At 46.4% G+C, this 9,414-nt stretch overlaps 1 protein-coding gene across 2 annotated transcripts in view; it reads left to right on the top strand.

Moving 5' to 3' along the window:
• Positions 1-8: 8 nt before the first annotated feature.
• Positions 9-9,414, top strand: part of CSGALNACT2 (chondroitin sulfate N-acetylgalactosaminyltransferase 2) — a 33,293-nt gene continuing 23,887 nt past the window's right edge. Inside the window, exon 1 of one of the 2 annotated variants that reach the window (XM_081191326.1) lies at positions 9-132. The gene's annotated coding sequence lies outside the window, so the exon portion shown is untranslated. Of the gene's footprint in view, positions 133-375; positions 668-9,414 lie in introns of those variants that run through there. The other variant, XM_081191325.1, reaches the window with a different exon arrangement.

Raw genomic sequence — 9,414 nt, 5'->3', positions numbered from 1 at the left:
CCCGCGGAGATGAGGCGGAGAAGGGACGGTGCTCCTCTCGAGGCGAGAGCCGCCGCTTCAGCCTGGGCTGGGATGGCGAAAGGGGCGCGCGCCGACGCCTCTCCGCGCAAAGGGACGCGCGCGAATTGTGAGGTAATTTTTGCGTTGTGAGGCGAAGCCACTTTATGCAGGCGCGCGCGCAGGGAGTTGAAAACGCAGCTCCGGGAGGGTTTTGTCCGCGTCAGCCGCTGGGGTCCCCGTAGGGTGGCGTCGAGAGGAGGCGAGACCCGTCGCGTGGGGAGGGGGTGGGGGTTAGGGCGCCCGCCCCTGTGGCCGCGGGAGGGCGCCTGGCCTCGCCCTCAGATGGCTCACCCCTCTGCCAGCAGGGCGGGTCGGGTAGCATGGACAGGAGGAAAGCGAAGAAGAAGTGGCAGCGGCGGCGGCGGCAGCAGCCACGCTCCCCTCCCGCCGGTGCCTATCGCTTTAAGGGGCTGCCGCGGCCGGGAGGAGAGTAGTGGCTGAGGCGCGCCGATGCCGCCTCCTCCGCCTCATTTCCTCGCTCGCTCACAGGAAGTGGGGCCGCTGCTGCGCGGCGCAGCCTGCAGTCCAACAGCAGCAGCAGCAGCAAGAGCTGCTAGTTGAGCCGAGGAAGCAGCAGCAGCAGGAGGAGGAGGGGCTCCGTTTTGAGGTGAGTCTTGCGGGGCGCGCGGGCCACGTTCGCCGTTCTCCCCTTACTCACCCCCCCCCTATCTCAGCGTCCCCGTGGCTTTGGCGCATCTGCCCCAAGCAGGTTCTCCCACTCCTTTCTTCGCTCCCGGTGCCACGATTGCCGCCCACCGACCCACCCCCACCATGACACCCAAATCTAGGCTCTCCAGAGCAGGTCTAGTCCAAAGTCCTTTGCGCACGTAACGAAAACATCTCGCCCACCTCGGCTCGTTGTTGTGCCCACTAGCCCACCCCCGGTAATGTATGTGTGTGCAGGATGGGTAACAACTCTTGGATACCTACCTACACACCTGCGTGTGTTTTTTTTTCTTAAATAAAGCCTCCGCCTCGCCGTATCTTAACCCTTTCTTTCCTCCCGCCGCCCCATTACAGAAGAACCTTCTATCCTTCCTTCCTCAAAAATCCTCTCGGGGCTTCAGGACGCCAAGCCGAAGATCTCTGAATGCAAATCGGGTGACGCCTTGTACTCCTCATTCGTGCAGTCTGGTTCCACCAGGCAACATCCCCCCCCCCCCCACTCCACCTTTCCAGAGCTTACATATCTTGGGGAATAGCGTTTCTGTCATAGGAATTACTGGTTTGTCAGTATATACCATCAAAGCTGGTGGTTATTACGAATAAATTGATATAGGTTAGACTAAGTTGAAATGATAGAAGATAGCCTGGCTGGCTCAGTTGGTTTAGAGCATGGTGCTCATATTGCCAAGGTTGCAGGTTCAATCCCTGTACAGGGCAGCTGCATATTCCTGCATTGCAGGGGGTTGAACTAGATGACCCTCAGGGTCCCTTCCAATTTTATGATTCTTTGTGCAGGATTCTTTGGTTGTTACCTTTATTCCTATTAATCACAATTGTATTTTTTATCTGTGCCTTATCTTTCCCGGACACACTTTTCCTAGCCTGTTTTCTTCAAACAATTGCGTAAAATCACACTCCACTCTTGCAAGTTGTCCGATAGCTGCTTCAGTTGCAACCAGATTTTTTCCTCCGTGCGCAAAAGCATGCAGTGGAGGAATAGAAAGCCATCTGTTTCTGTCATAGTAGTTTCATAGGCAAAAGGATAGTTAAAATGTGTCGCAAGATGAGCAGTCCACATGCAATAACTCTGGGCCGTGTACCCTCTATATTTTCTCTCTGTTGCATTGTGCTGTATGTTCTCTTCCTTCCTTCCACCCGTAAATTTGTAACTTAGTTCCCTCTATTTTGTGCCTGTTCTTTTCTTCACATATCTCTTCTCACTTAGATACAGAAAGAGAGAAAACTCATTATTTCTTCAGATCCCTTACAGAGTAAGCTGTTTTGTAAGCAGTGGTTTATCCCATGCAGACTGGAAGGCTGTGGGTGGTAAATGGATGGTGTGCTACACAGTATTTAGCATGTGTTTCTCTCAAGATGAGGTGCTTTGTTAATGAAGAACTGAGGGCTTTTTTTTTTACTAGCAACAATCAGATCACTCATATTTCCTGTCTTTTTAAAAAATAGTATAGGACAGGGATTCAGAACTGGTAGACCTTTACATGTTTCTGGACTTGAATTTTCATTAGCCCAGCCAGCATGGCCAATGGTCAGGGATGGGAGGTATAGTCCAGCAACATCTTTGAAGGGTTCCCCATTCCTGGTGCAGAGGAGCGAACAGATAAATTACTCCTATCATTTTATTTTGTTGGATGTTCCTCTTTCAAGTTTGAGAGAAGAACCAACTGAGGTATTCCAAACTGTGTTACAGAACTGGTCATGGCTACGAAGCTGAACCATGAATCAGTAAAGTCTCTGTTTCGTATTTTGCCTCTGCCACGAACTCTCTAGGTAGCCTCAAGCAAGTCACAGCCAGTTTCCTCTGGAATACGGCGATAGTACTGACCTAATTTTACAGGGTGGTTGCAAGTTTAACATTAAACGTGTCGTACTGGGAAAGCACACAGTAAATTGGCAGGATGTTTCGGTATCATGGGAGGTGAGAAGTGCATGGATTGCCGTAGCCTTAAGCAAAGCCAACTTGCATTGTTGTGACACAGTGCAGAAATCATCTGGCACCAGTTGAATTAAACTATATTGGAGTTTGCAGTAGGAATGGTGAGGTGACGTTACTCACTTGAGATTCAACCCTTTGGTGCTTTCCCAGATAGATGAATTGGCTTGGGCATCCCCAAACCCTTATGTAGCATAGCTACTTAAGAGTGGGGGCAAATCAGTTCTGGTGTCCCATTGCCCCTGTTTAAATGTAATGATCCCATAGTAACTTATGTCTGGATTACGATTGCTCCCCTGACCCATGTCTCTTCTTTTCTTGGTTCTAGGCAGAAAAAAGTCAAAGCATGTTGATTCATTCTTTTGTAATGTCTATCTCATCTGAGATAGAACTAAACTATAGGATATGTGGGAAGTTGTTATGAAACCAAGGGCATCTATTAGCCCTACATGAGTCTTGCTGGTCTTATCTGGCACAAACTAAAAGAGAACACCAGATATGAATTGTGGTTCTTGGCTTTAGGCTGCATTCTTTTTCTTCTTCTTTTTTTTAAAGTTTAAAATATGCAGAATCATCACGTAACGCAGATTTCTGGTGCTTTAGAGTATTCATACCTAGATTCTACACCAGGGGTCCTCAAACTATGGTCCGCGGGCCAGATCCAGTCCACCAGAGTCCTGAACCTGGCCCACCCAGCAACTGCAGAACCCGCCTCGCCCCCCCCCATTTTCCTTTTCCCACGGGGAGCTCTAAGCAAACGCTTGGCGCACACAAAAAGGGAAGCAGCAAAAAGTAGCAACAATTCCGTTCCCGGCATTCTGAAAGGGCCCCTCCCCCTCCCCCTCCCCACCCCCAATGTTCCAAGGCTTACCTGCACCAGTTGAGGAGGGCTTGGAGGGGAGACCTGCGACACCGCTGGGCTGCTGGGGAAGCAGGATAGGGCTAGCCGAAGGTGCTCCTTTTAATATATGTTGGTGTGGCTGCTTGCTTGATCACCTCTCCCTCACCGACGGTCACAGTTTCATTGCAAACACAGGAGGGCAACGTAACAGTGGGCGAAGCTCCCTTTCTCTCTGCCTCTCTTAGCTCCCCACCTTTTCCCCTCCCCAAGCCCAGGCCAAGAGACAAGCTCAACAAGTATAGGACCAATTTAATAATAAGGTGTTTTGGACAGTACTGCAAGTAATTGGGAGGTGGGCAAAACTCAGTGTTACTCTGCATAGACCCATTGAAATTAATAGACCCAAGTGACTCGTGTTCATTGTTTTCAGTAGATCTACTCTGAGTGATCTAGCAAACTGGCATTGACTACAACCCATAGCATAACATTTTAAGAGCCAGTGTGGTGTAGTGGTTAAGAGTGGTAGACTCGTAATCTGGGGAACCGGGTTTGCGTCTCCGCTCCTCCACATGCAGCTGCTGGGTGACCTTGGGCTAGTCACACTTCTCTGAAGTCTCTCAGCCCCACTCACCTCACAGAGTGTTTGTTGTGGGGGAGGAAGGGAAAGGAGAATGTTAGCCGCTTTGAGACTCCTAAGGGTAGTGATAAAGCAGGATATCAAATCTAATCTCTTCTCCTCTTCTTCTTAAATATTGTATTGTTTTTCCTGTTTTTGCACTACAGATAAAATACAGTGGTACCTCTGGTTGTGGATGGGATCTGTTTCGGAGCTCTGGTCGGATCTTGAGGTTTTCGCAACCGGAGGTGCTTGTTCTGCGCATGTGCGTGGTGCGGTAGAGCACTTCTGTGCGTGCATGTGCGGTGAAACCCAGAAAATTTTTACTTCTGGGTTTGCCGCATGTGTATCCCAAAGGATACATAACCACAGGTGCGCGTAAGTAGAGGTACCACTGTATGTGCAGTGTGCATAGGAATTTGTTCATTTTTTTTTCAAACTACAGTAGTACCTCAAGTTACATACACTTCAGGTTACAGACTCGGCTAACCCAGAAATAGTACCATGGGTTAAGAACTTTGCTTCAGGATGAGAACAGAAATCACACAGTGGTGGTGCGGCAGCAGCAGGAGGCCCCATTAGCTAAAGTGGTGCTTCAGGTTAAGAACAGTTTCAAGTTAAGAATGGACCTTCAGAACGAATTAAGTTCTTAACCCGAGGTACCACTGTATAGTCTGGCACCCAGCAATGTCTGAGGAACAGTGAACTGGCCCCCTGTTTAAAAAGTTTGAGGACCCCAGTTCTACACCATATGAAGCACCATGTCACAACTTTCCTGTTTCTTTGAAAACATATTGGTGATCTCATTTGGTTAAGGAAAATATGTTCATGAAATCATCAGTACAACTGGCAGATGTCTACTCTTAGAGTGGGTTAAATATTTGTTCCCATCTGTCCTTGCTTTGGTTAGAGAAAAAATTAATGGAAAAAAGTTGCATAGAAAAATTGAAAGCTGGTCACTTGAAATCACGTGGGCGTGAAAACTGTTGCTTTGTAAAGAGAGCCAAAATCTTGGCTATCATTCTTTCTCGCATAAAGCCTCTGTTGCACTGATGGAACGGGAAGGAAAGTGCTTAGAGTGATCAGGTATTTGTGTTTGTCTTTTGATTATGCTTAAGGGACTGGATTGTGGGCTTCAAGCCTATGCATGTAAACTATCAGCACCTTTAAAGACCATAGAATCATAGAAATACAGAGCTGGAAGGGATCCCGTGGATCATCTAGTCCAACCCCCTGGAATGCAGGGATCTTGTTCTGGGTCGGCTTGAACCACCAACTTCTGGTTTACATCCACACACAGTGATTCATTGTGTCACAGAGTTAAAGGGGAGCTCTGGTAACTAAGGTAATCAAATTTCTCGTTGGTTAGGTGTCCTGTTTTTTACACCCCCCCCCCCCCGCTATTTTTAATTTCTTTCTTGAGACAGAATAATTTGCCCTGATTGCTGTAGCCGGGCACCAGTAACATTTTGCTTCGAGGAACTGAACCATGTTCAGCTATGGTTCACATCAATGCATGTGTGTCCCAAACCATGATTAACAACATCTTTCATGTAAGAGGAACGGAAATTTGTCATTCTGTGCCCCACTTCTGACCCCTCAACCTTGGTTAAAAGCTAAAGAAAGTTGTTCCTATGCCAGCTCCAAGTATTCATTTGCAAATTGTAGTCAGTAGTTACCTATGCTGCCCATAAAAGTGAGAAAATTCAATTTACTGACATGGTGATTAAAATATACAAGTTCTGGAGATATATGTGTGGGATTACACACTGCTGCTTAATAGAAACTGCATGTACTGTCTATTACTGTATGTTAATTTCACAAAGAATCTTCATGTAATTATGGCAAACATTTTAACTTAAAATATTATTAGTTTTTCTAATTGCTCTTGGGTAATCCAATACTGAGGGGACACAGGTGGCGCTGTGGGTTAAACCACAGAGCCTAGGACTTGCCGATCAGAAGGTCAGTGGTTCGAATCCCTGCAACGGGGTGAGCTCCCGTTACTCGGTCCCTGCTGCTGTCAACCTAGCAGTTTGAAAGCACATCAAAGTGCAAGTAGATAAATAGGTACCGTTTCAGCGGGAAGGTAAATGGCGTTTCCATGCGCTGCTCTGGTTCGCCAGAAGCGGTTTAGTCATGCTGGCCACATGACCCGGAAGCTATACGCCGGCTCCCTCGGCCAATAAAGTGAGATGAGTGCTGCAACCCCAGAGTCAGTCACGACTGGACCTAATGGTCAAGGGTCCCTTTACCTTTACCTTTAATCCAGTATTGACAATAGAAACACTCCTACTTTTCCTAGTTTAGTTATCATGGATATATTCAAAGAAAAGCCAAGAAAGTTTGCTGCAACAAAGATTAAGGCTGCTTTATGGCTGCGAATCTAAAAAGACAACTAGGAGAACTCACGTTTTGTTTTCTAACGAAGTCCATAAATATGTCATATTGTAGGACTGTTGAAGTCTCTGCTGCAACACTCTGTGCAATGCTAGACACTTGCAATGTGAATGAGTTAGATACAATGTTGGAACTATTTGACTAGCTGAATGTTGAGTAATTCAACAGTTCTTGACTGTGGAAATTTTGTTGCATTGACGTGTCCTAATCTCAGTGTAGCTTTTAACTGCACTGCTGTAAAAGAACCTGGAAGTGCTGTTATTTGCTTTGCTACTTTAAAGTCTGCTGATCTTCTAATTGCATTTTGTATTTCTGTCCCAACCCTGAAGGAGTTAGGTTTCTGGAGATGACTGCTCCAGGGTAATGTCGCAGCACAGATGTCAAATATCATGCTATTGTAGTATATAAAGTAATGACTTTGTGTGCAGATAATGATGATGGTGAAGTATTCTTGGTGTTTGGTGCTATTTTTAAGAAATTTAATGTAACTGAGTGGTAGGAGTAGCCATTTGTGCAAGGGCTTAATGAGACAGCTGGTGCTCAATGTCTGCAGAAATGTCCTTCGCTCGTACATGTCTTGTTTTGGAAGCAATATGCACATAATACTGAAAAAGTCTTTACAGTCAGTTTATATGTTGAAAAACTGAGGTCTACAGTCTGACCTCAAATGTTTCATAACTAAACCGATTTCCATCTTATCCACACAGGCTTGGGGCATCTGAGCCTTAACTCTACAAAAAATAATAATAGTGACACAGGTAGTGAAAAAAGTCTACCATCCCATCTGTGATGGGCATGAGGTTGAGAGAGGATTTTAAAACCTGCTCTGTTGCAATTTGATTCTGCTCCTTGTCTCACAGGTTTCCCCCTCTTAATGAAGTAGTGAGGGTGACTACAATTGAAGAAGAGAAAAAATGTTCAGTTTCCTTGTAGTTGCAGCTTATTGCCCCACATGCTACTGCCCTGGATGAGAAAGAGTGGCTTAGGGGAAGAAGGGTGTTTAAAAATGGTGGCTCCCTGAAAACTCTTTCCTCCCCTAGCTTATAGACAGAATAGTCCTAAATTTGCATGATGGGAAGATTAAAGTGACAGATTGCCCATCATTTCCAAAGGATGATGTTTTTCCTTTTTTGAACAGGTGGAATCTATGTCTTCAGTACCCTCCAGCTGAAACCAAGCAAGTCCAAGGCTGGCCCCAGAACACCCCATTTCAGGTCCTCCCACCAGCAAACCCACCTGTGCTCACCAAGCTTTCAGTGGGCTTAGTGAGGGTGTGTCTTGCTACCAAAACTCATCTCTGTGAGCAGAGGGGCACTTCTACCCTGTTCAATGCCCTCTAGATTATGCCTCATTTATTTGGCAAATATATAGGCAATAGGCATGAGCACTAGGCTCTCAGGCAGGCACACACCTAAATACAATGTGAACAAATGCAGTAAAAATACAGACTAAAACAATGGAATTGGAAAGCAGCAGGCCAAGAACAGCTGATAAAACTCAGCAGAAAGCTGAGAAACAGTGAAATCAGCTGGTTACCATACTGGAATGCCTGGACAAATAACAAAGTATTTCACTGATGTTGGAATCATATTTGGGAACACCCTTCTGATGACAGAGGGGCTTGTAACTGAGCGTCTGACAATGACTAATGGTCAGACAGGAACATGTGGTTGAAGTCAGCCCCTCTTGTACGTAAGAACTTGTGCTTTGAATTGTGCCTGACAATGGACCGGCAACAAATGTCACTGTTTAACTACGTGGGAGAAACTTTGTAAAGGGCAGTGCCAGTTCAAAATGCAGCTGTCTGGCTATCAACAGGAGCTTCTGTGAAGTCTTCAAAGGTAGCCCATGTAGTTGACCAATCTAGTCAACTAGTCATCTAGAGGTTGCTAGGCCATGGATAATGGTCAACAGGTTTTCTCTTTCCCAGGGGGTGGGGAGTCGCAGCTGATGCACTAATCCAGGGGTCTGCAACCTGCGGCTCCGGAGCCACATGTGGCTCTTTTACACCTTTGCCGCGGCTCCGGGGCGGATACTAGCGAGGGGAGGGGGCGCATTGTGTGCCCCGACACTCCCCACTGTGGCGGGCGCTGTGCTGGCTGTGACGTCGCATGGGGGCGGTGTGTGCATTAGTCACACACCGTCCCGGCGTCACCTTCCCGCCCGCCCGCTACATTGTAAGTGGCATGTACGCTGGTCACTGTTTTGAAGGGGAGTGAAGAATACACACACACAAAAAGGTAACTTGTTAATTTAACGTTTATTTCTATGAGGAGTAGTAATTCTGAGGGGTCAAACAAAGAAATAATAAAAAAGTGACAAAAAAGTTATTTTTACAATGACGAGTTTTGCGGCTCCCAGTTTTTTTTTCCTTCGGAAACGGGTCCAAGTGGCTCTTTTTGTCTTAAAGGTTGCAGACCCCTGCACTAATCCATGGGTAGGCAAACTAGGGCCCGGGGGCCGGATCCGGCCCAATCAACTTCTAAATCTGGCCTGCAGACGGTCTGGGAATCAGCGTGTTTTTGCATGTGTAGAATGTGTCCTTTTATTTAAAATGCATCTCTGGGTTATTTGTGGGGCATAGGAATTCGTTCTTTTTCTTTTCTTTACCAAAATATAGTCCAGCCCCCCACAAGGTCTGAGGGACAGTGCTGAAAAAGTTTGCTAACCCCTGCTAATCATAGCTGAATTCTATTGGAATTGAAAAATAGTGTTTTATGGTCTTCAAATTTTTGCTTCAGATAATAAAATTTAGTGTTTCACGTAGAGGTATATGGCACTATGGAGTGTGATACAGTCTGACTGTTTATACAATACCTGCTCCCATTGCAGACTGCGTGTGTACTGTCTTGCTATGGCATGAATAAGGTAGGGTTGGCC

This window comes from Podarcis bocagei, assembly GCF_964188305.1.
Source record: "Podarcis bocagei genome assembly, chromosome: 4".
Taxonomy (NCBI): Eukaryota; Metazoa; Chordata; class Lepidosauria; order Squamata; family Lacertidae; genus Podarcis; species Podarcis bocagei.
The sequence above is the reverse complement of the archived record's forward strand: the minus strand, read 5'-3'. Positions and strand labels throughout refer to the sequence as shown.